The 27,307-nt window shown below is 45.7% G+C and overlaps 1 protein-coding gene across 6 annotated transcripts in view; it reads left to right on the top strand.

Moving 5' to 3' along the window:
• The window catches only part of DNAH17 (dynein axonemal heavy chain 17), a 12,633,448-nt gene that overhangs the window by 11,285,116 nt on the left and 1,321,025 nt on the right, over positions 1-27,307 (top strand). The window lies entirely within an intron of this gene.

Below are 27,307 nucleotides of genomic sequence, written 5' to 3'. Positions count from 1 at the left end.
CTTTTTAACTTGTTTTATAGGCTTCTTTAAATGAACCGTTCTCTAACGTTGCAGCATTGGCGTTTTAACTTTTATCCAACAGATTGCCCTGCTGTACCCTGAGCAAGGAGGAGGCCTCCACATGCTGTCACACCCCAGACTGCCCCATTGACATTCTATATGTGGCAATTACCCTGCATACAGAATGACAAGGGGCAGGTGGGGCTGCTCTCGTGCTCCAGGAGGAGTGTGAGGCGGCCCTATCAGCGGGGGCGGGGCCTCTCACAGGGGAGCAGTGCTGCTCCCTGTGATGGCCAAAATTACGGACAAAAGGCGTCCGTAAGCGGGATCCTCATGGACAACCGACGTGAGGTCCCAATTATGGATGGTCCGTGAAATTTACGTATGGTTGGTCACACCCCTCATCCTGCGCTCCCCTCTGCCAGTGGTTTACGAGCAGGGCAGAGGGCATGCGGGCTGGTTCCGAGTAGCGTGGGGTCACCTCTTCCTGCCCCAACTTCACACCTTCACGCCGGGGAGGCTGATTTACTTCCACCTTTCCGAGTACTCCCCGGTGTGACTGGGTCGATGTCACTTGCTTGTGTCGCGAGCGCTTTCTTCTGCTGCAGAAAAGAGAAGTTGCCCAAAATTTCGACCGCTAACTCTACCACTAAAAGACGCAAGCGGGAGGGGGACCGATTCTGGACTAAAGAGGAACTAAAATGTACATTTTAAACCTATGACCCCTAAGTAGGAACCCTGCCGCTGATTGAAAGGGCCATTTCCTCTCACTATCCCCCAAGGCAAAATAATGTAATCAACCATATCCATAAGGGTCAGCCCCCTCATTATCCACGTTCATTTGCCAAACAACCAAATGCTCAACTCCTGAGTTGGAGGACAGCTGCGGTGCCGCAGTAACGTCTTGGAAGCATAACCCTCTCAGCTAAGCCAATACTGACGCTGCTCCAGCAGTGCCAGGATTGGCTTAGCAGGGATACTCTCCGCCCTGCCGCCCATTAGGAGACCGAGGGTTGCGGCGCTGAGCAACCCTCGCTCTCCTAATGCGCAGCCACCAGCCAGTGCAAGCACAAGTGCGTATGACTGGGCTGGTCGGAAAAATTCTCCGACCTTCACCCAGCATGCGCCCTTGTGCTGCTACCCGCTGTGAGCTCGGCGCCACCCCCTGGCCTGACAATGCATGTCAGTCAGCATGACGTCATGCTGACTGAGATGCATTGTCAGGCCAGGGAGAGCCGCCGAGGGAGCTACGGGCGTGGCTTGTGGGTCAACGCCCCAGCGCCTTAATGGATGCACCATCGCTGCAGTTCCCATTGTTTGTGTGTAATTTCATCTGGACTACTAGATTGCCATTGCGACTGGTAAGTATGTGGAGTAATTCAGGGGGCATGCTGGAGCACCAGGTTTGTACAAGATATCAGACCCTTGGATCCATCGTAGGAATGAACTAGCCATTCAAAGGGAGTGAAAGGACGAGTGGCTCCCTGCACATTGGACGACGGCTGCCCCCAATGTCGAAGCTGAAGATATTGTCTTGCACTCTCAGAAAGATGGGATTCCCTCTTGCATTGTTCGCCCTTGAAAAGATCCCGGAGTGTACGACAGTCCTCCTCTGGCCAGGCCAGGAAAGAATGTGGCTGCAGGGTGGGAGGAAACTGCGGGTTACGAGCAGTGGGAGTATTGGGTGATGGAAAGGAAGTGAGTCCCCTGGACCTTGCAAGCCCATCCCATATATCTAACACAGTTTTTGTAGGAATAGCCATGTAGACAATACACGGCCGAGCCTCCTGCGAAAGCCAGGCAAGATTCCAAAAGGAGCAAGATGCCACTGCTCTTTCCATGTGGAACCAGATCTTCTGGCACTCTCGCACAACCCACTCAGAAACATAGCGTAGATGTGAAGCCCAGTAATACTCCATCAGATTAGGACACGCAAGTCCAACCCTGTCCCGTGGTTGCATGAGTAATTTATTGGAGAAGCGCAGCCTTCTCCCTCCCCTATATAAAAATAGTGAGCTTGCGTTGGAGGTGCTGGATTTGGCCTTGAGGTAGAGGCGTGGTCAATGTTTGAAATGGGTATAGTATTTTCGGCAATACCGACATTTTAACTGCATTTAGGCGCCCCAGCCATGATAGAGGAAGTGATCTCCAAGAACGTAAGTCCTTCATAACTGCCATTTTACAGTCCTGTCAGTTCGCTTGTGAGCATGTGTTAAGAGTGGAGGTTAAGTTAAGTCCAAGGTATTGGATAGAGCGAGGGGCCCATTTGTATGGAACAAGGGATTGAAGCCAAAGAATCTCCGTATCGGGAATGTAAGATTTAAAGCCCGGGATTTTGCCTGATTGATTTTAAGGCCTGATGCTACCTCGAAAGATTGTAATAGAGTGTGAAGGGCCGGCAGAGAATTATGCGGTTTCGATAATGTGAGGAGGAGATCATCTGCAAAAAGAGCTATTTTATGATCTACTCCTCCATGGGTGATGCCACTAATATTAGGAGCTTGACGTATCAATATGGCGAGAGGTTCTATGACAAGTGCGAAAAGTAAAGGGGCTAATGGGCATCCCTGCTTAGTGCCCCTGTGTACGTGTATGGCCTCCGTAAGTTGGCCATTGACCCGGACTTGTGCTTGAGGGGAGGTAGATGGAGCCATAATCCTGGAGACCTCCCGCAAGAAGTCCCAGCTCACTCGTTCAAATGCTTTTTCAGCATCAAGTGACAACAAGCAGGCAGGTATATCCCAGTGGTGGGCGTTCCCTACCAGGTGCGCTATTTGCATTACATTGACCGCTCCCTGTCTTTGCCGAATGAAACCAACCTGTTCGGGTTCAATAGGCTCCCGCATGTGGGAGGCCAGACGTTTGGCCAGGATTTTAGTTTAAAGTTTCAAATCAGTGTTCAAGAGTGCAATGGGACGAAAAGAGGAACATAGTGTAGGGTCCTTGCCAGGTTTGGGGAGCAATGACATTTCTGCCAGTGCCATAAAATGATGAGGGCCACCAGCCTCCGGAAAATAATTAAAAAGGACCCTAGATGCTGGCACTGTAATGATGAGACATAAAACATAGCTAAAGCATGATGTGTTAAAAAAAAACACCCAAATACAATGAAAAGCATCCGAAATCATTGTACACTTAAATGGTATTTGTGCTGTATGCATTTTAAAAGCAATGTTTTCATCCAAAGCATATAGTATGACATTGGAAATGCTATCCGAATGAATCGTGAAATTACATTCAGGAAATTAAATACAGAAGAAAAAGTCGAGACCATTCCATGACAAAATATATAAATTGTTTGGTTGTGGACAAGGTCAATATTGTCTCTTGGCAGTATTCAAAGAATTCTTGTTCTCTAGGAATAGTTCTACTTTAAGCAGAGTACTTTGTGCCCCAAAAAAAAGTTACATGTTTGGGAAAAAAGTCAAATCATGGAAAAATAGAGTTCTAAAGTTAGAAATTTGTTTTGAAAAGTGAAGGTCCAATACAGAGTCCCATAGAACGCGGTGTGCTAACTTCAAAAGTCAGTCCCATTATTTGGAGAAAACATCAAATCTTCTAAGCTAGTAAAGAATTTGTCTACCACAGTAGGTGAAAGTTGGACCACTTTGTTAAGTAGATTGATTGCACAAAAATTAGAAGCATCGCCGTCAGCGTTCGCCGCATTAGCAATGTTCGAAGGAGATGGAGAAGGTACCTGTGTGCCTGTCGATCCACGTATCTCACCATCAGCAGTTTGCGTCTGTGAGACCTCAATGAATGCCGTCATCAGGATTGGTAGCCGCTGGGGACAACACAATGCATGAGCCATTACCAATCCAAGCAAAGTATCAACAAACGTATTGGCAGGACTGATGGGAGTGTTAGACAGATGTCTAACACACATTCTTCTCCACATAGCAGGCATCGTAGAACAGGTAAGATGCAATCTTGCCAGATTGGTCGGAATGATAGAAACCACGTGGTATTCATATCTCTTAAACTAGCCAAGCCCAAAATCTGTATCATGCGCTCACAAGACTACATTGTCAGGAGAGTGTTCTCTAAGGTAATCTGGGTGTCGCTGGTGACTGGACTTGCCATATCGGAGCAGAAGGAACAAAAATAGTATTCCTGCTACGAGTCCCAAAATGTGAGGCAAGCCGCCAAACACAGAGTGCACGAAATTTGGAAATATGCCAAGAACTGCTTCAAATGGTGCTAAGAGTCCCGAAAAAACTGTCTTAAATACATGTACAATACCACTGGTATCAGGCATGTTTAAGATACGTCCTAAATTTTCTACGAAATGTAAAGGGCAGTTTGTTGATAACAGTGCATGTATCGCTGCAGACGACCTTGTAACTTGTAGTTCATACGTCTCTTCGAACGAGGTCAGTGGCCCAGTTTTTTGTAAAAGAATGGCTTTCATTCTGATTAAAGTATGGATTCGTATAGAAGAGATGTTCAGTGAAGGCCATAACGGGGACTCCCCGTCTGTCTTAGTTTTAGGAAACAATGCTTTCATACAGCAAGTGACCCAGGCTGACACAGTTATGAGATGGGCTATTCCTGGCAACATTCCACAGCAGCTGTGATCATTCAACATAAAATAGCTTCCATTAGAAAGCTGCCTAAAAATTGGATCTATCACTGCAGCTGGAGAACCTTGCAGATGGCAGGATAAGTTTGTCGAAGAACCATCGCAGGCTCCGTGTAAGTTAATACCCTGACATAAAAGTGTACCGCTTAGTGCGCTTTTGCAATTTGTACCACTAAGAAATACTTCTTTTCCCCCACTCCAACATCTGTGTGTATATGGTAGTTCCCAGGTTGACTTGATGTATTCTTTACCCAACCTTTCATATACGCCAGCTGGTATATGTTTCAAACAATATTGAAAATGGAAAATTGTGACAGGCAGAGTGATTGTCCCATGTATTAGCCATTCTGTTGCAGGTTTTTCTGAAACAGTTAATGGTAATCTTTCCAGTTTCTCAATGCTCAGCACCGCATAGTCTGCTCCTCTTTGTGCCAAAGTGATTTGTTTATCTGTAAGGTTAAATACAGAAAACAATGATGTGGTGTTGATTAGACGCCATGGCACATATCCAGAACAAAGATTTTGTAATGTCCAGCCTAAAAGCATTATAGAACGTAATTGTGACTATCCATGCTGTAGCAAGAGCAAGTCCTGTTCCATTATGTCTATGGAAGAGGATACTATGCTGTCCAAAGAATAAATTCTGGATGACAGTCGTTGACCCATTGTTAACTACAGAGAGAGATTTCTCTAAATTAATACGATCAATTTCTCGTATTCGTTCTGCAGTCTCTGCTTGTGTCGCTTTCCAAGCTTCATTATAAATGGCATATATACCAGCGTATATTAAACATTTATGACGCCGTTTCGCAGGACCTTGTAAGAAGTCCCTTAAATCAACGCCATCTTTAAGAAAAGATAAGTGTTGTTTTACCTCTGTCATTGTGGATTTTTGTAGCCAATCAAAGCACAGTTTCCCTACACTATATGTTGTTACTATCCCTGGATGATGTCTCAGGACATATCTTGGATCTGGCCTGGTGTATGTGAACCCTTGTGTCTTGTTCAGGAATCTATCTTGACAGTTGTTTGTGTCTGTGGGCCAGATTAACCATTTTTTCTAATCAGGATCAATTCTGTTCTTAAGTAAAATTGTTTTTACGTCGACCACCCCCTCTGTAGTGTTTTTACTATCAGGTGTAGGTGTAGGTATGGACGGTTTGTTTAAATCTTTTATCTTAGCTAGACCAAGACAGGATGTCTGCTGAACAGTGTCGTTTAAAAACATTATTTGTTCAGGGATAATGCAGGCTCGAAATAAAGCTTCTATTCCCTGCACCTCCCAGTCTTTTGTGCCCCAGACAGTTTTTTCCGAATGTTGTCTCTTCAAAAGTCAAACCCTAATGTGAACAGCTGGGCATAAAAGGCCACAGAATAAATTTGCTTAGTATTAGTCAACATACTTTTCGTTCCTGTCTTATTAACATTTCTAAAGTAAAATGTTTCTAGATTTGAGACATTAAAACCTGAGAAGTATGGAAATATTTCATAGAATGTTTTTGAGCTACCCTTCGGTGGCGTTGGACAATGTTCCCATTGATTAAAAGTATAAACATTTCTAGGGTTTGCAGATTTGTGCAAATAATGATGACCATAGTGATTATAACAGTACATTTGTTCATAATCTGATTAACCTTCTAAGTATTCATGTTTTGCTAATTTTGCGGTCAGCTCTAAGTCTGACATCATATTATTAACAGTCTCAAAGTCCCAATCATCAGAAAATGTGCTGGGTGAAACAAAATCACTCAAGGAAATCTTGAATTGGTGTGGAATCTTCAACAGCTCTGCAGGATCAACGATTTCATAATCAGTTCTGTCCCAAGCTATACCACCAGGTATAGGAACGGCTGTGATGTTCACTGATGACAAGTCTCTCTGTTCACGATGAGATGATTTGTGTGGCTTGAGGAGTAAGTTGATGTTCTTACTTGCTCTGTCCATTTTACTATATCTTCCATTTATCAGCATTCCCAAAGTCAATACAAGGATGAGCCAAAGTATGAGAAAAAGAACACCTAGCACAATCCAAAGTTCAACCCATGGCGAAACCAGATACATTTTGTCATGTTGTCGAAAAAGTTCTGGGACTTGTTCTTTAAATGTTTTATTTGTTGGCACCGTTTCAGGCTCAATGGGATCCTCTGAAAACGTGTCAAAGTTAATGAAATAGCCAGAAGCTGTTCTATCAATTGTAGGTATTGCATCAGGATTATTTGACATCACTGGAGCTACCGGATCCTTTGTCATATTTGTGCAGTCAGATGCTACATCATTGTAGACAGGAGTGTCTTGACGAATTGTTATTTGGGTCTCAAGAGGCACAAGTTCCATGTCTTTATTGCTTAGTCCTTCTTTTCTCACTGCAGATTCCTCAAAGGTGATGAGTCTCTCAGTTTGAACCTCTTGGATCGTAGCAAGATTTGGTCTTCTGCTACATCTTTGGAGTCCACTGGGCCTACTAGTTATTATTGGCCACATGATGTGATTTTACCTGGTCGATAGATATGAACCTGTTCTCCTTTCTTCCAGCAAGGGGCGGCAGTAACACTGTTCTTGATCCGTGCGATTGCTAGCACAGGTACTGGTTTTCTGTAAGAAGGCCCAAATTCCTTCTTATCCGCGATCTTTTCTCTGACTAGATTCCCAATCGTTGGAATCCAGACAGGCCTTGCTGGGATGGGTGGTTCTCCTTCAGTAGTCGTTGGCTTCTGTATTGTGTTGCATTGACTTCTCCTTTTCTCATTTAAGTCCTGCAAAACAGCCAAACGGTCTTTGATATCAAAGGGTTTTTGTTCCACCACTGAAGTGTGAATATCAAGGTCCTGGACAAGCATTCTTGTACCAAAAAGGATTTCATATGTAGTGATTCTACCCAGAGAATTTCTTGGAAGATTATTTAAACTACGTTGGACACTTATTAGATGTTTGACCCACCCGTCACCCGAGCCTAATACCCTAGCTGTTATAGGTTGCTTTATGTCCCGATTTTTTCTTTCCACTACAGAATTTCCCTCAGGATGGAATGGACTTGAATACCGCAATGCAACGCCCAGATTGGCCATGCCCTCCTTGTAAGCTTTGGAGCTAAACGCAGGATCCTGGTCAGAATGTAGCATGCCGACTGCGTATGTGCCGATAAAGACTCGCAAATCTTTTATAACAGTTGAATCCACTGCAACCATGATATATTTGTAGTTACTATCCCTCTGTAACGGACCACAGTGTTCCAGGTAAACACAAGCTAATGGTTTATCCAGAATCAAAAGGGGCATCTGCACCGGGCGTTTCACCGTTGAAACCTTCATTTTCTGGCATATTTCACATTCCAAAACATAGTTTCTGGTCTGTTTTCTCATGCGCGGCCACCAGTATCTTTGTTTTAATAATGACACTCTGACGGAAACACCTGCATGTGCAGAGGCGAGCTCTTCATGTGCTGCTAAGATAAGTCCAAATCTATGTTCCATGTTTAGAATTACTATATCCCCCACTCCAGGGATTTGAACAAAAGGAACATTATTTACATCAGTTATACATGAGTACTTGAGTGGAAAGCCTTTTGGTAATGTTTTACCGCGGTCTTTATTGGAAGCGGCGACAGTCTGCATTATTTTGCTGTATATTTTTGTTTTAGAACGAGTGATTGCAGCTACGGAAGCCGTTTGCACAGCTACCTTCGCGGCTTCATCAGCCAATGAATTCCCTGCAACGTGAACGCCATCACGCTGATGACTCAGTGTATGGATTACATGAATCTTTTTGTAATTAAACTACTTGTTCCCAAAGCAACTTATGCTTGATTGTGCCACCTTTTGCATCTTTGAAACCGTTTTGAACCCAGTTCTGCAAGTATTCATTGTTAGATTGAATGCAGTAATACAAATCGCACACTATGAGTGTGGGGAATTCACGATTGGTATTTTCAAGCGCCATCTTGAAAGCCTGTAGTTCAGCTCTCTGAGCTGTACAGTCTCCGAGAGATTGTGTTTTTGTGACCATAGGTCGGAATTTACCATCGCGCCAGCGACCTTTAACAATCGCGCACGCTTCACTATAAGCTTGTTTACCCCCAATTGCGGGCTGTGTTGATCCGTCTGTATAAATTATACATTCGTTCTGTTCCAGAGGCAGAATCTCAGTAGGCAGAAGACATTCTTGTTCGTATTGTAGAAATTCTTGAGTTTTCAAGTACGGTTCAAAAACGTATTCAACGTCTGTTGCAGCAAGAGAGTTAACCCATTGTATTCATGTTGGATGTAAAGCCTTTGCATTCGGAATGCTAACTTTTGGCACTGCTTGTAAGGCAATGTACAGGAGTAACGACCATTATGCGTTTACCCTGTGCGAGAGCTCTCTCTTTTGCTACTGTAGTTTGAACTGCTGTCAGAATTTTTTCTGTTGAAGTGAATTTCATTTCAGCTTGTGTGTACAAATGTGATTTATAAGCAATTGGTACTTTTTCACCTTCATTAAAGTTTAAGTACGTGAATCCGCATCTTCCTGGGATGATTCTTATTACAAGGTTGCGTACGTTTACGCATGTCTGTAAATGTGTTGTTGCTAACATGTCTGTTTGCACTGAATGCAAAATTTGTGTTTTTGAGTCCAATTTGTTGTTTTAAAATCAGGTTTGATTAATTTGTACAGAGGTTTAACCCTTTCTGCGTAATTTAGAATGTATGTTCTTCTGAAATTCAGGAAACCTATAATTGACTGTAAGTATTTCAGCGTTTTTGGAGGTTGGAGCAGTGCACACTTTTCTAAACAATTGACTGCCCGGCTTTTGCCTTCCCTTGATAACTCGTATCCCAGAAAAAGGACGTTGAGGTGGGCAATTCTTGATTTTTTAAAGTTGAATTTATACCCTTCAGAGGCGAATCTAAGTATAATGGTATTCACTCTTTTCAAGTGCCTGTCCAAGCCATCGTCTGTTAGATAGATGTCATCGACATAAGATAATGCCTCATCATCATACGTTTGTAGTAACTCTGTTACTCTGGCTGAAAATAACCCCAGACTATTCTTGAATCCCTGGGGGAGACGACAGAAGTGCCCTGTGTCCCCATAATTGAGAAAGCGGTCAAGTTCCTGCTTTCAGGTGCAATGTTTTGACAGAAGAAACCATTAGAAATATCTAATGTTGTTTTATATTGTTTGCGCACGATGTTATTTATCAGTGCTGCACTGTGTTGCAACAAGAGATTAACTGTCTGTATTCCAACACAAGAGGATATGCATTGTCTGGTTTGGAGACAGGAATCAAAGGATTGTTGATTGACGAGGTGCATGTTTCAATCACCCCTTGGTGTTCAAGTTGATCTAAGATCTTCCTGACCTGTTTTTTAGCTTCTTGCATAACTGGATACTGCTTCTGTGCAGTTGGTTGTGATTTCAACTGGATTTTATGGTGAGGAGAATCCTCAACCCATCCTACATGATTGTTATATAATGCAGGAGCCTGGGCTACTGCCCATTTTCTGGCATAGGTGTATTTTAAATGAATTGGAATATTATTAGAGAAGGCTGGCATAATGATGTCTTCTTCAAAAATCTTTGGGTTGTGACTGACAATCACACCCTAACCTGATGCACAGCTGTGCTATGTTTCACTCCTATTCAAAAATACTCTCAAACTTACTCCTTAAATATATTGAATCTTAAACATGGTTTTATTCACCAAATTGTTCACCAAATTATTTTTCTGTAATTATCACATGTTTTTCAAATCATGATTATTTTCAACATTCAATGTTTACAATTAATCTTTGGTGTGAATTCCATCACACTTTAACATAGCCCATAAAATGTACGTTTTGAACCGAAAACAAAAGCTTAAATCGGCCCGATGCATTTCGGGACCCTGTCCCTTCTTCGGGGGCCTTCCTACGAAAAAAGATTAAATAATTTATGTCACTCTCTTAACTTTTCATAATTAGTTTAAGCTTATGGGCACGTTCAGGCTCCAAATCTACCACCAAGTTTACATAATCACAAGTCCTTACACATAAATGACAGATTAACACTCTAAATTTCAATGTTTACTACCTATAAAACATAGATGCAAATTATGTGGATAACACTACCTGTAATATGTCATGGCATTTTCATCATTATCAATGTCTTTACACTCATTTCCGTATATTCATGCTTCTTGAACTCATGGAGCGCCTACCTGACTATTGACTTTGTTAGAAGGTTAAACCATACCTCTCAATTGTTTCTGACGTTTTACCAAATATACCCATAGCTGGTTAGGGTTTAGACATTGTACAACTGCCAGCTTTACTGTGATAGTTCTATGTTCTTCCTTAATTATATACAAAAACGTGATTCTGATTACCTTTTTAAACGACGTGATCTGCTGCTTGCTTCTCGAGTAAAATCTAAGCTGCTCGAAATGTACTGCAAATGAAATATGAGTGTTGTATATTATTTATAGTCACTCGTGTTAAAACGCTAAAATATGCCTGCTTTCCATTGCTCTTATGTTTACCTTATGGCGGACTGGAAAATGACCGACTTCTAATTGTTGTGTGGGATTTTCAGTTCTTTTCTTCGTTAGTTTTCCGTATTTCTGCCATAAACCAAAATATATATCAAAAACTATTCTGTGCTACACGTGCATCTGCTGGATTATAACTTTTAAGTGTTGCGGCAAATGCCGTCCGAGAAACTCACCGGTTGCTCTCTAAGCTTGCGGTTCTTAGCAGGAAACGTTCGGTGCAAGTGTTCACGCGTTCAAACAAACGCGACCATATCAAGCCTTGACTGACCTCATTTCCTGTAGGTTTTGAGAGGCGCCATCTTAGAGTGGTGTAAATAGACGGATAACGAGGCGGATTCTCTGTTCTATACAGATGTATGATCTGTGATAACTGACTATTACTGCGTATATATAATTTAAATAATCTGCAGTGAAATGATGTACAACAGCTTACAGGCTTCTAGATAAGTGACTAACTCACTCAGCAATACTAATGTTAATACTAGTAAACATGTGCAACAGCTTACCGATATACACAAGCTTACAAGCTTCTGGGTTGGTAACTTTCTCACATAACCATACTAATGTTGTTGCCAGGAAACATAAATATAAAACTGGATCTCATATTGTATGTAATGAACATTTATCATTAAACATTTTTATTGTTGTCAATAGTCATATCTGCATTATTTGGCTAGAAAATTTTACAAAAAACAAACCATATCTAGTTTATCATTTAATCCAAGAGGCTCCATGGTTTCAAATTTTTTAATCAGCATTATTTCCCTTTGGGACAAGAATTTGTGATTGTCCCTCCCTGGTATCACTTCAATTTTCTCTATGACTAAGAATCTGAGTTGAGAAATGTTGTGCTTTTTTTCTAACCAGTGTGCTGCTAAATTAGAATTAGTGTTTTTGGTTCTTATCATGCTTTTGTGCTCTCCTATTCTTGTCTTGACTTTCCTTTCTGTTTTACCTATATACATGAGCCCACATGGGCATTTAATACCGTAAATCACAAAGTTCGAATTGCAATCTGCTGATAATTTGAGCGGTATTTGTTTGCCAGTTCTTGGGTGAGATACGAATGTTTGTTGCATTACATTGTTGCAGTTGATGCAATTGTTGCATTTTTTCATTCCCTTGTATTCTGTCGATTGTAGTTTACTTTTAGATTTTAATTCCTCCTTTAAGTTTTTGCTTCTTTTATAGGCAAAGATCGGTCTGTCTGCGAAAATCTTGTTGAAATCTTCATCTTGTTGTAACAGTTCCCAGCGATTTAAGATTATCTTTTTTATATTTCGAGATTTGAATATCCCCTTTCTTGAAACTTATTTTCGATCCTCTGCATGTCTGCTTCTTGTGCCTCGGGGGACGATCATATTCTTTTGCTTCTTAACATTTGAGAGGCACAAGAAGCAGACATGCAGAGGATCAAAAATAAGTTTCAAGAAAGGGGATATTCAATGACATGCATAAATAAAGCTGAAGAAAAGGTGATAAACCTCAGTCGTGAAAGTCTACTTAAAAATGTGAAAACACCCAAAACAGAGCAAAGGAGCGTCTTTGTTTCAAAATACTCCACCAAATCTCGAAATATAAAAAAGATAATCTTAAATCGCTGGGAACTGTTACAACAAGATGAAGATTTCAACAAGATTTTCGCAGACAGACCGATCTTTGCCTATAAAAGAAGCAAAAACTTAAAGGAGGAATTAAAATCTAAAAGTAAACTACAATCGACAGAATACAAGGGAATGAAAAAATGCAACAATTGCATCAACTGCAACAATGTAATGCAACAAACATTCGTATCTCACCCAAGAACTGGCAAACAAATACCGCTCAAATTATCAGCAGATTGCAATTCGAACTTTGTGATTTACGGTATTAAATGCCCATGTGGGCTCATGTATATAGGTAAAACAGAAAGGAAAGTCAAGACAAGAATAGGAGAGCACAAAAGCATGATAAGAACCAAAAACACTAATTCTAATTTAGCAGCACACTGGTTAGAAAAAAAGCACAACATTTCTCAACTCAGATTCTTAGTCATAGAGAAAATTGAAGTGATACCAGGGAGGGACAATCAAAAATTCTTGTCCCAAAGGGAAATAATGCTGATTAAAAAATTTGAAACCATGGAGCCTCTTGGATTAAATGATAAACTAGATATGGTTTGTTTTTTGTAAAATTTTCTAGCCAAATAATGCAGATATGACTATTGACAACAATAAAAATGTTTAATGATAAATGTTCATTACATACAATATGAGATCCAGTTTTATATTTATGTTTCCTGGCAACAACATTAGTATGGTTATGTGAGAAAGTTACCAACCCAGAAGCTTGTAAGCTTGTGTATATCGGTAAGCTGTTGCACATGTTTACTAGTATTAACATTAGTATTGCTGAGTGAGTTAGTCACTTATCTAGAAGCCTGTAAGCTGTTGTACATCATTTCACTGCAGATTATTTAAATAATATATATGCAGTAATAGTCAGTTATCACAGATCATACATCTGTATAGAACAGAGAATCCGCCTCGTTATCCGTCTATTTACACCACTCTAAGATGGCGCCTCTCAAAACCTACAGGAAATGAGGTCAATCAGGGCTTGATATGGTCGCGTTTGTTTGAACGCGTGAACACTTGCACCGAACGTTTCCTGCTAAGAACCGCAAGCTTAGAGAGCAACCGGTGAGTTTCTCGGACGGCATTTGCCGCAACACTTAAAAGTTATAATCCAGCAGATGCACGTGTAGCACAGAATAGTTTTTGATATATATTTTGGTTTATGGCAGAAATACGGAAAACTAACGAAGAAAAGAACTGAAAATCCCACACAACAATTAGAAGTCGGTCATTTTCCAGTCCGCCATAAGGTAAACATAAGAGCAATGGAAAGCAGGCATATTTTAGCGTTTTAACACGAGTGACTATAAATAATATACAACACTCATATTTCATTTGCAGTACATTTCGAGCAGCTTAGATTTTACTCGAGAAGCAAGCAGCAGATCACGTCGTTTAAAAAGGTAATCAGAATCACGTTTTTGTATATAATTAAGGAAGAACATAGAACTATCACAGTAAAGCTGGCAGTTGTACAATGTCTAAACCCTAACCAGCTATGGGTATATTTGGTAAAACGTCAGAAACAATTGAGAGGTATGGTTTAACCTTCTAACAAAGTCAATAGTCAGGTAGGCGCTCCATGAGTTCAAGAAGCATGAATATACGGAAATGAGTGTAAAGACATTGATAATGATGAAAATGCCATGACATATTACAGGTAGTGTTATCCACATAATTTGCATCTATGTTTTATAGGTAGTAAACATTGAAATTTAGAGTGTTAATCTGTCATTTATGTGTAAGGACTTGCGATTATGTAAACTTGGTGGTAGATTTGGAGCCTGAACGTGCCCATAAGCTTAAACTAATTATGAAAAGTTAAGAGAGTGACATAAATTATTTAATCTTTTTTCGTTGGAAGGCCCCCGAAGAAGGGACAGGGTCCCGAAATGCATCGGGCCGATTTAAGCTTTTGTTTTCGGTTCAAAACGTACATTTTATGGGCTGTGTTAAAGTGTGATGAAATTCACACCAAAGATTAATTGTAAACATTGAATGTTGAAAATAATCATGATTTGAAAAACATGTGATAATTACAGAAAAATTATTTGGTGAACAATTTGGTGAATAAAACCATGTTTAAGATTCAATATATTTAAGGAGTAAGTTTGAGAGTATTTTTGAATAGGAGTGAAACATAGCACAGCTGTGCATCAGGTTAGGGTGTGATTGTCAGTCACAACCCAAAGATTTTTGAAGTATACGAGTGACAGGGGGAAAGGCAGCCCCATGGTTCCTGATAGCACGCAATAGTTGGAATAAACGACCCATAGCAACCATTACTATAAATTTAAAAGTGACAAATAAGGTGTGCCAAGGGCCGTCTAAATTTTCAGAATAATGATGTCTTCGCCATGTGGGCACTCCCTGCCAAATTTTGGTGGCCAGTCTTTTTCAGCTAGAAGAACGTCATAGCCCTTAGAGAGCTTCTCCCAAAAGAGTGCTCTTATTTTTCTAGTTATTTCCCCCTCCGTCCGGAGCATTACTTCATATAACTTATGGGGTACACTAACCCTGGTATCAGCTGTTTCAACTTGAATGTACCCATTCAAGTCCACTGTCTCCAGATGATCCTTCAAGATTTTGCGAGCTATGGTGATTTCTGCTGCGCTGTCCAGCATTGTCTGGGCCCACTCCCTGTTCTTGAGTTGTGTCCTCAAGATCCTCGGCATGTCTGATTTTTAGACCTGCTACCTTCATACTGGTGAAAAGAGTTTTCTTAATTTTTTGGAACGTGTTGATCGTTTTTGGACTTCACGCGTTCTTCCTTGTGTTCTGACTGTCCTCTTCTTTACGATTTCTGTGAAGAAGTCTGAAAGGTACTAGAGAAACGTGTATCAGTATCTTGATATCTATCAGGTTTTCTCAAATTATCCCTGTTCCTGAGGTTATACCTCTTTTCAGAGGGCTCCTTTAGAGGAGACCTTCCTCGGGACTGAGAATGCTTCTCATTAGAAGTTTGTTTAGTGTTTTTATTGAAGACCTTTTCAGAACTTTCGGTTAGTTGGGGCTTTACTGGTTTCCCACCCAAACTATCTCTACCTAGTTCTTCATAGGATTGTTCAATTATTCTGGCCAGTTCATATGGTTGCTCAATTATATCAATTTCTCTTATTTTTTGGCGGATCGCCACGCATGCTGCTTCACCTTTAATATTAGCTAGTATTATAGCTTAGACATGTTTGAAATCCTTCAGTAATTTCATACCCAGATTTAAAGCAGGCTCTGCCCGTATTCATTTTGAATCTGTTTCAGGACATCTGGTATCACCGCCATAGACTGAACACCATGTGTTTTTGTGTTGATTGCAGCAAAGACTGTACCTCAAGTGTCACAGTCCTCCAGGTGTGGTGCGATCCCCATTGGTAAACAGATTGTTAAAATTCTGTGTTTCTCATGAGGTGTACTGTCAGGAAATACTGCCTCGATTTGAGTAATTTTTTGAGCTATCCAGAATGGAATTTGTTCCCTTTTTGCGGGTAATTTACCAACCAATGACTGATTGTATAGTCCAGTGGTTCTCAAACTTTTTTGTCCTGTGGCTCCCTTGACCTAATCGGCAGCTGGCCGTGGCTCCCCACCATTTTTGTAGCTGATAGCCTCCAGCCCCTTTATTGCCCTTGAGCACAGGATGCATACCTGCATACCGTCCCTCACCAGTACCGACCGAGATTTATGTCTGCACGGGCGGGCGCCCCTTGAAAACCATCCTTCTTGCAGTCCTGGGAACAAAGCTGCCCGGCCGGAACGTCCTGTAGAAAACCAACTTCTGGCATCCCCTCGGCCGCCCCTCCACCCGTGAGTGGACTGTGGCGTAACATGAAAGCCTGCAGTACACATTGGCATGGGGCTTTAGACAGGCTCAGGCCTGAGCCACCGCGGGCCCCCAAGCTCGCCTCCAGTGAAAGCAGTCCAGGCCCCCCCTGCCCCCTCTGTCTTGTGTGGCAGGCCGGGCTCAGACGGCTCCCGGCCGCACACACAGCCACTTCACAGGTCTTTATAACACCTTGTGCATGATAATGAGGCTTTGATGTTGTTTCACCCCAAGAGGCCCTGCAGCTCCACTCTCCATTTTGCTTAAAGCTCAACCCCACCTCCCCGAAATTCGGCTTTATTTGCGCCGTTGCCTCCAACCACAAGTTAAACAGCATTAAACTGTGTCCATGCCATGCCCGTCGAATGACTGACGGCTGAGGGCCGTTGGCAGCAATTTCCCACAGCGTGCGCGCGGCGCCCCTGGCACCTCATTACGGCGCACCGGGGTGCCGCGGCGCACAGTTTGGGAATCACTGGTATAGTCTGTGGTGTAATTTTATTTGGATTCCCTTGGTAAGGCGTTTGCTGTGGAATCCTTATAGGAGGTTGGACTGTTAGAGTCTGCATGACATATTGAACCAATTGTCTATGTATTTTAATTAGTTGTTTTAGTTGAACTAATAGTTCTGCACCTGACATTTCTTCAATGGCAGGGTGTGGTGTATAGCTGACTAGTATCAGCCATGTTGCTCCTGGTCTACCTAGTGGACCGAGCCTGGTAATATGATTTTGATGTTGTAGGTCGCCTTTAAACCAGAGCTGGTGCTCTTGGTAAGTTAGTGGAATGTCAATGTCCTCGAAAGGAACGTATTCCGTTGGATTATCCTCTACCTTGTATTAGTGAAACACATGCAATACTGCATTTGCTTTAGGGAAGACTATCCATGAATAGAATACCTTCAGTGAGCAATACATCCGCCCTGAAGGTTTCGCGTATGTATTCTGAACCCCGCATGTATCTGAGTAGAACAGCGTCATTCACTGTAAATACTTTTTTCACTAATAATTCCTTAACCCTAATTTAGGTTTCTAGGAGTGGCATAATACAGGGCTGGCCCCTGTATGGTCCTGATGAAACGCTAGGGGTAGCGTGAAACATGTTGACCATATACTGAACCTACCTACATTATTGGTCGGTGTACAGTATAACCCCATTTTTAACATACCAGTCTAGGAGCAGAATAAAACATTGAGGCCCACTAGCACGGTATTTTTAACTCACACATTCACCCACTCCAATTTTTTCTGCACCACACATAGTCCTTGGCCAAGGGGGCCATCGAGCGCGTTCCTGGGCCAGAAATAGGGTGTGGTTGTTACTCCCACTACTTTCTGGTTCCCAAGAAGGGCAAAGGGGGCCTACGCCCTATCTTGGACCTGCGGAACGTCAATGGCTTCCTCCGGCAGGAGAAGTTCAAGATGCTGACTTTGGCTCAGGTCTTAGCTGCCCTAGACCCGGGAGACTGGATGGTAGCATTGGACTTGCAGGACGCTTATTTCCACATTCCCGTCCTCCGGCCCACCAGCGCTACCTGCGATAGGGCACGAATACTTTCAGTTTACCGTGCTCCCCTTCAGCCTTACCAGCGCCCCACGGGTGTTCACGAAAGAGATGGCGGTGGTCGCAGCTCATCTGCGCAGGTTAGGGGTTTCAGTCTTCCCCTACCTCGACGACTGGTTGTTGAAGGCGGGCTCGCCCCAGACAGTCGTCAGCCACCTGCAGACTACAGCCGACCTCCTGCACCTGCTGGGGTTCTCCATCAATGTGCCGTAGTCGCACCTGTGTCCCTCTCAGAAGCTCCTCTTCATCGGAGCGGTTCTAGACTCGGTGCAGTTTCGGGTTTATCCTCCCGAACAGCAGGTTTGGGATATTCAGGCTCTGATTCCGATCTTTAAGCCGTTATCCCGAGTCTCGGTCAGGTTGACGCTGCGGCTTCTGGGGCTGATGGCCTCCTGCATCCTTCTGGTGCATCACGCCAGGTGGCGGTTGCGGGCTCTGCAGTGGGACCTGAAGTTTCAGTGGGCCCAGCATCAGGGCAACTTGTCCGACCATGTCTTGATCTCGGAGGGCACTGCAAGACAGTTGCAGTGGTGGCTCACGGACCGCGATTGGGACAGCGGCAGATCCCTCTCCCTACCCCAACCGGAGCACGTAGTTGTGACGGACGCGTCTCTCCAGGGCTGGGGGGCCACATGGGAGAGGCGGAGATCAAAGGCCTCTGGTCTCTGGCGGAGTCCCGGCTCCACATCAACCTTCTGGAGCTGCAGGCGTTCCGGCTTGCACTGAAGGCATTCCTCCCCTCTGTCCGGGGGAGTGTAGTGCAGGTGTTCACGGACAACACCACCGCCATGTGGTACTCCAACAAACAGGGCGGGGTGGGGTCGTGGACCCTATGCCAGGAGGCTCTATGCCTCTGGCAGTGACTGGAACATCAGGGCGTGACCCTGGTAGTTCAACACCTGGCAGGTTCCCTGAATGCCAGGGCGGACGAACTCGGCCGTTGGTGCATGATGGATCACGAATGGCGTCTGAACTCGGACGTGGCGCAAGTGGGGAGAGCTTTGGTTAGATCTATTCGCCACAGAAGAGAACGCGCAATATCATCAGTTCTGCGCGTTGGAATTTCCAAGGCGGCACTCGATCGGAGACGCTTTTCGTCGCAAGTGGAGTTGCGGTCTGTTGTACGCCTTTCTGCTTATACCACTTCTGCCCAGAGTGCTGAAGAAGATCAGGCGCGACCGGGCCCAAGTCATCCTTGTGGCTCCGGACTGGGCATGAAGATACTGGTATCCCAAGCTTCTCAGCATGTCAGTCGATCCCCCGATTCATCTGCCTCTTCAGGAGGACCTTCTGTCGCAGCAGCAGGAGACGGTCCTCCACCCGAACCTGTCCAGCCTCCACCTCCATGCGTGGAGATTGAGCGGCGGCAGTTGAGGCCATTTGACTTGCCTCCTGAAGTCTGTGATGTGATTCTGGCAGCCAGGCGTCCCTCCACAAAATCGGTATACGCCTGCAGGTGGAACAAATTTGTGGCATGGTGCACAGCAAAGGCTGTGGATCCACTCTCTAACCCTCTTTTTGAGGTTCTCCTCTATCTTCTTTGTCTTGCCCAGCAGGGCTCTGCTCTGGGCATTATCAAGGGCTACCTCTCTGCCATTTCCGCCTTCTTAAGGCTCCCAGATCAGCCCTCTTTGTTCAAGTCCCCAGTTGTAAATAGGTTTTTGAAGGGCATCACTCATATATTTCCCCCTGTTCCTTTCGTGATGCCTCAGCGGGACTTGAACCTTGTTCTAACATATCTGATGTGCGCTCCCTTCGAGCCACTTCATAACTGTCCTCTTCGTCTTCTTACCCTTAAGACTGCATTCCTGGTTGCCATTACCTCTGCCAGGAGAGTGAGTAAGCTCCAGGCCCTTTCTTCACAACCTCCTTCCCTTTCTGTCCATCCGGACAAAGTTGTGTTGCGGACGCGACCCTCTTTCCTGCTCAAGGTAGTCACAGCCTTCCACATCGTGCAGTCCATCACCTTGCCCACCTTCTTTCCGCCTCCGCATCCCTCGAAAGAGGAAGAGAGGCTCCACCGTCTGGACCCAAAACATGCGCTCTCATACTATCTGCATCACACACGCCAGTTCCGGGTGGATGACCAAATCTTTGTTGGTTACGTGGGCGCTGAGAATGGATGGGCGGTGCACAAATGGACCATTTCCCAATGGGTCGTCTTGTGCATCAAGGCTTGTTATTCACTGGCTAAAAAGGAGCCTCTTGTGGGGCTGCATGCCCATTCCACTCGGGCCACAGCGGCTACTACTGCCCTAGGTCGGGAAGGCCCCTTGCAGGACATCTGTCAGGCAGCTACGTGGGCCTTGCTGCACACTTTCGCAAGACACTACTGCCTGGACAGCCAAGTCCGGAGAGATGGCTTTTTCGGCCGTTCTGTTCTCCAAGATTTTCTGGTGTGATTATTGGTTCGCAGACCCACCACTGGGGTTGGTATTGCTGGGGTATCTATTCTAAGGTAAGGAATCTAATACTAACCCGTTTCTTTCAGATGCACACGTTACTTACCTTCGGTAATGATATATCTGTAAGAAACAGTAGTTAGTATTAGATTCCTTACAGCCCCACCCATCCTCCCCGTTCTGCGAACCGATATCTAGGGTTAAGGTCATCCCCTTTCAGGGCCCTAGTTCATGGCACCATTGTTGGTTTATATCATGGCTCTGCGTTTCTGGCGCGGAAAAGCTGTGTATAAGAACTGACGTCAGCGCGCGAGGGCGGTGTCTAAGTACTCCGGTGACTTCATCCCGGCACCAGCGACGCCGACGACGGTTGCAGAGCCTCAGACAACGCCTACCGACGCGCAAGGGTACTGCTACGCAAAAATTTCTGGATCCAGACTGACGCCTGGGGATATTTTAAGGTAAGGAATCTAATTCTAACTACTGTTTCTTACAGATATATCGTTACCGAAGGTAAGTAACTTGTGCAATAGGTCTTGTGTAAATGCGAGTCCTATTGCATTGCAAATGCTTGTTTTCTTTTGCCTCTGCTTTCCTGTTCCGAGCACTGCTGCTATCATGGAGGCCATCTGTGTTGCTGTGTTGTCGCCCCCCTCCCGCCGTAGATTGTGTTGCCTTTAGTCCCACACCCATTGTCCGTGTTAACTTTCTTCATTGTCCATGTTAACTTTGTTCCCGCCCCCTCCCGTTGTCCGTGTTAACTTTGTTCCAACACCCCTCCCCTTCTCCATATTAAGTCCCAGGCCGTTCCCTTCAATGGGGCTGCCAAATTCCTGCCAGCTTGCCCAGCTCGCTATCTGGAAGACGCCGAAGCCAGGCTGCAGGGCAAAAGCGAGAGCGACCTACTAAACAACACCAACATTTATGGCGTCAGTGCACTTTATTTATTTAATTATTTATTTGGAGTTTTATATAGCGCTTATAACACCCAGGGGTATCAGAGCACTTTTACAGCATACATGTTTAGAAACATAAACATTAGAATACAGTGAGTAGCATCTAGAGTACTGGTGGTCAACAAGATCGAGGTCATTGGCCAAATGCACAGATATGACGGTTGAGGAGAAATTCTTTTAGTTGTTTCTTGAAGATCGTGAAGGAGGGATTAGTCCTGATGGGGGAAGGGAGAGAGTTCCAGATTTTTGGGGCATTCCCACAGAAAGAATGGGAGAGGGCTTTTTGTTTGTCTTTTTGGAGGGGATTAAGAGGAGCGAGTTGGAGCTTCTTAGGTTTCTTGATTGTCCAGTTTTTGTGAGTTTGGCAGCGAGGTAGTCCGGTTTGCCTGTGTGTTAGGCTTTATGGGTGAGACAGGCAGTTTTGAAGGGGCAGCGTGCTTCCATGGGTAGCCATTTTAGGACCTGTAATGCAGGGGTGTTGTGGTTGTATTTCTTTGTACCTGTGACCATTCTTGCTGCTGCGTTTAGGGTGGCTCTCATGGGATCTGTGTGTGTTTTAGCTGTCCCCATTAGTGTGGCATTTCCATAGTCAAGTCTGGACAGAAGTAAAGATTGGGTTGCGATTTTTAGGTCATTGGGAGGTATGAAATGTTTGATTTTGTTGAGGAGTTTTAGGTTGTCGAGGGCACCTTTTGCTGTGGATTTAATGTTGGACCTCATGTTGAGACTTGGGTCTAGAGAGATCCCTGGTGATTTAGCTGAGTTTGCTGGAGTGAGTTTGCAGTTTAGGGAGTCAAGGTTGTTTATCCATTCTTGGATCTGAGGGGGTTGTTCGTGATTGGAGAAGACAAGGATTTCGTTTTTTTCTTGGTTGAGTTTGAGGTGGTTAAGTGTTAGCCAGTTTTCTACTTTTGAAAGAGTGGAGTTGAGACGGAGGATGTCATTGAGGGAGGAGATCTAGAGGTACAGCTGGGTGTCGTCAGCTAGAGGTGGTAGGCGATGCTTGCTTTTTTAGAGTGGTAGTGAGCGGTTCCATGTTCTCTGGTCTTTACTGTCTTGCAGGCAAGCATTTTAGTTTCAGGGTCCAAGTGACGTGGCCAGGCCCTTAGGCTCCAGATTTATTTATCAACACCTTTGAGCATGGGAGAGGCACAGGTCACAAAAAGTATGTGCTTCATCGATCTTTCGAACTGGGTATACTTTTTGATTATTTTTTATCCCTTTGTTATTTCGATGCACTCAATTTGTCCCGAGAAGTGCATTGTACCATTTTGCGGGGAAATATAAATAATAGCAAGCTTCTACTTATTTTACTCTTTTAACTAAAATACTCAGCGTGTATGTGCAGAGTAATCGAAATTTGCCTAGCATTGTAACGGTTAGTTTAAATTCTATTAAGGACACGGAGGCGAGGATTATGCTTTTTACCTTCTTCCCTGTTTATTCCACAAAAGTCACAGCAGCCAAAAAGCAATAACATAAGCCCTACACCTCAGAACAAAGGGTATGGGCTAAACAGAACTAAAAATGTCCATCAACTACAAGTCCCATGAGCAACATTATAGAAGTCCATAACATAGTCCTTCCTTAGTGTGCATTGCAGCTAGGTAAGCCGTCCCTCTCATGACCACTTCCTGTTTCTTCGCGCGAGTCACGCTATGATGTCACTGGTCCTGCTTTGCGCCATCATTTCCTATGAAAGACATACGACAGCGTCAGCGATGAAAGGCCAAACGTTCTTGTGCACAAATGCAAGCACCACTCAAAACGTTAAGCCTCATAACTACAGAACTGGAAAACCTGAGTACTTACTGCAGTACGGGTGGGTCATCTCCGCAGGTGGCCAGGGAGGGATAATCCTCGCCTCCGTGTCCTTAATAGAATTGAAACTTACCGTTACAATGCTAGGCAAATTTCGATTCTATGTCAGGACCGGAGGCTTCAGATTATGCTAGTTTAAAGCTTAATTACCACCAAATGCGCAATATCCACCACCGGTTTGAAGTAAAACCGCTTGAAGGTGGAGTCAGAGGACCAGTCCGCAGCACGCATTAAGTCCTCCAACCGGGCACCCAAAGAGAATGCCTTTGAAGCCATGGCCCCTCTTGCCGAGTGGGCAACGAACTGTTTTGTGTCAATACCTACTTCCTGCATGATCCACCGTACCCATCTGGCAATGGTGGATGATGAGACAGCCTTGTGCGGCTTTCGCAGCGCGATTAGCAACTGTCGCTCGCCCGGAAGGCGAAGTTCCAGGGTTAAATCCTCATAAGCCTTCAAACACTGAACCACACAGTTTGGGGGCGTCCACAAAATATGGATAAGAAATCGTCCTTGATGCACATTTCGTGCGGCGCCCCAACGTGAAGACTACCCCATCCGGGGAAAAAACCCTCGCCGAGACATCCAAGGCGCGTACATCCGATACTCGTCTGCACGAGACCAGACACAAAAGCATCGCCAATTTCGCCGAAAGTTCTTTCAAAGACAGGCACTTGTTCGGCTGCCACGACAAAAAAAGATTAAGGACTAGGTTAACGTCCCAAAGAACCGAGTAACTTGGTTCTGGAGGTAAAGAGAGACACATTCCTCTCAAAAGCCTACAAACAAATGGGTGTTCTCCTATTGGCACACCCGCCACCGGCTGGTGGCCTGCCGAGATCGCTGAACACATCGCGTTCACAGTACGGTAGGCTTGGCCAGCCGAGGCTGATTCTGTCCAAAAATTCAACACCGGTACGACGTCCGCGACCAAGGGATCCAGGTCCCGTCGAAGTCACCAACGGGACCACTTATTCCAGGAGGAGCGGTAACGCTTAGTCGTGCTACCTGCCCAGGCCTTTGAGAGGAAACTCTCAGCCGGTCTCGAAAGGCCTGAGAGCGACCAGCGTCGCCAGAAAGCCTCCATGCCATGAGGCGAAGAGAGCTCTGAGTGACCAGATGATGGGTGTCCCTGTCCGCGTTGAGAAGAAGTTGCAGAAACCGGGGGAGTAGGATTGGAGAATCCCAAGAAAGTTCCAGAAGAACTGGAAACCAGACTTGAGATCTCCACCAGGGAGTCACCATGACCACGTCCGCTCGCTGGCGGCGAAGATGGGCCGCCGCCCTCACCACCATCGAAAACGGGGGGAAGGCATAAGACCTCTCCCGACTCCAGTCCTGGAGGAAGGCGTCCGTGGCCTCCGCAAGGGGATCCGGCCTCCAGCTGAAAAAACGCGGGAGCTGGTGGTCTAGACGGGACGCAAAGAGGTCCACCGAGAACGGGCCCCAGAGGTCGTCCAACCACCCGAAAACCTGCGGATCCAGCTTCCACTGACTGGAATCCCGCAGGTGCCGGGAGTGCCAATCCGCCACTTGGTTGTCTTGACCCGGCAAGTATTCCGCCGTTACTGACACATGATGTGCCAGGCAGTAATTCCAAAAATCTTTCACCAAGTACGAAAGAGCTTTGGAACGAGGGCCGCCCAGGTGGTTCACGTAGCGCACCGCTGAGATGTTGTCCATGCGAAGCAGGACGCAGGAGCGAACCGTGTCTTTGGTCCAGCAGCGTACCACGAAGGACCCCGCCAACAGCTCGAGGCAGTTGATATGCAGCTCCGGTTCCCTGGATGACAAGGCGCCGCCTGTGGAAAACTCTCCACAGCGGGCACCCCAGCTGGCATCGGTCTCTATCACCAAGTCCGGCACCGGCCCAAAAATCGCCCGGCCGTTCCAGGCCTCCATATGTGCGAGCCACCAGGCCATTTCTTTCTTCACCTCGCTCGAGAGGGGAACTACTTGATCGAACGTCAGTCCTCGACGGAGATGGTGTGCCTTGAGGCGTTGAAGGGCCCGGTAATGAAGGGGCCCCGGGAAGATTGCCTGGATGGAGGAAGACAGCTGGCCTACCTCCCGGGCAATCTGGCGGGGAGATGTGTGGGACCGTGAGATTGTCTGGCGGAGAGTGTGGCGAATCTTCCCTAGTTTCCTGGAAGGGAGGCTCAGGGTGCACAGCACCAGGTTCACGGTAAAACCGAGGAATACTACTGATTGAGAAGGGGCGAGAATCGACTTCTCGCTGTTGACCAAAAAACCTAGCCCCTGGAGCAAGGAAACCGTCTGCCGTAGCTGAAGGTCCAATCTCACAGGGCACTGCGCCATCAACAGGATGTCGTCTAGATAGACAATCATCCGAATTCCTTGGCCCCGCAAGAACTCCACCGCCGGATGGAGGACCTTGGTGAAACACCAAGGTGCCGAGGAAAGTCCGAAAGGAAGGGCGGTAAACTAAAAAACCTGGCCTTTCCACTGGAATTGCAGAAAACGCCGATGCGGAGGGTGAATAGGAACCACTAAGTACGCATCTTTGAGGTCCAGCCGGACCATCCAATCGTTCGGGAGCAACACATCCCGTAAAAGATGAATCCCCTCCATCTTGAAGTGCCGGTAAACCAACCAACCGTTGAACTCTTTGAGGTTGATTACCGGACGCTTCCCTCCATCTGCTTTGTCCACCAGGAACAAAATGCTTAAAAACCCTGCTGGGTGTCGTGTTGAACGACAAATGGCGCCCTTGCGAAGTAAGCCCGAAACTTCTTCGTCGGCCAGTTGCGCATCTGCCTGAGAGAAAATGATAGAATGAGGAGGCCTGTCCTGGCGGGGACAGTCTGTAAGACCCAAGCATCCGGAAACAAGGCTAACCGCCCCCCCAACATGGACCTGGTCCGCCGATATAACACTCACCGTTTGAGTTGTTCCCAGCGGAATTCTTGAATCCCCCACGGCCTCTGAAGCGCTGTCCTCTGGTGGGATAGAAGGTATTGTAATTCTGTGAGGCATTATATTGCCCTCGTCCGGAGCCTTGGTTTCTGTTGGTCGCTTGCTGACCACCACGGCCGGTCGCGCGGCCCCCACCGCGACCGGCCCCCCTGGAGAAACGCTGCTGGAAGACCTTTTTAATACTTGACTGGACCCTATCCTTGGACGTGAAGGTGTTGACAAACTTCCCCAGCTCTTTAATAAAAGGGTCCCCGAAGAGGCCTCCCTGGGCCACTGCCCCTGCCTCTGAAGAAGCCAGATCACCCAGTTTAGGATCCAATTTAATTAAGAGAGACCTCCCGCGCTCTGTCGACAGTGCGCAGTTCGCGTTTCCCAGGAAAACTACCACTCTTTGCGCCCAGTTGGACAGGACCTCAGGGGAAATGGCTGCGCCTGACACCTTCGCCACCTCTGCCATGTCAAGGATTTTCGTTATAGGACCTATGGCATCCAAAAGCTTGCCCTGGCAGGAGCACCAGGAGCGGTCAATCCCTTTGCGAGGATCTTCAACGAACTTTGCTAAAAAAGTGGCCATCTTAGGGTCCAATTCCGGAGTCAGGGCCACCTTCCCCTCTAACGTAGGCCTGGGGCATTCCCCGCGCAAACAACTCCTCGCCTCCTTTTCCAGGGGCTTGCTGAGGCGGCCCGCGGCGAACTTTGCCACCTTCTCCCCAGGTGTCCAAGCAGCCGACCGCGGATGCATAATTTCATCCGGGTCAAGCATGCCCCAACTATCCTGAGTTAGTTCGACGGCAGAGCCCGAAGGCCGCCAAGAACGCACCGACCCATCCTCGTCATCAGTGTCTGCCGGGGAAGCCGCACCGAGGATAAAGGGACCGTCCCTGTGGACCCCGAAGGACCTGGGATCGGCGAAGGCGCAGGGGCGGGCTCGGTCGCCTTGGCCAAGAATGCGTCGCGCAATCGCTCAAAGGCATCCCTGTCCACGCCCTGCGCCGCACTAGACACCCCTTCCTTACAAGGTTTTTTAGGGGCAGGGGGGTCACTCCCCACCGGGGCTGGTGTTGTACTAGGGACCCCCAGGTGAGCCTGAGTCACCCTCTCGCAC

The sequence above is a fragment of the Lissotriton helveticus genome, chromosome 7 (genome assembly GCF_964261635.1).
Source record: "Lissotriton helveticus chromosome 7, aLisHel1.1, whole genome shotgun sequence".
Classification (NCBI taxonomy): Eukaryota; Metazoa; Chordata; class Amphibia; order Caudata; family Salamandridae; genus Lissotriton; species Lissotriton helveticus.
This window is presented reverse-complemented; position numbering and strand designations above follow the sequence as displayed.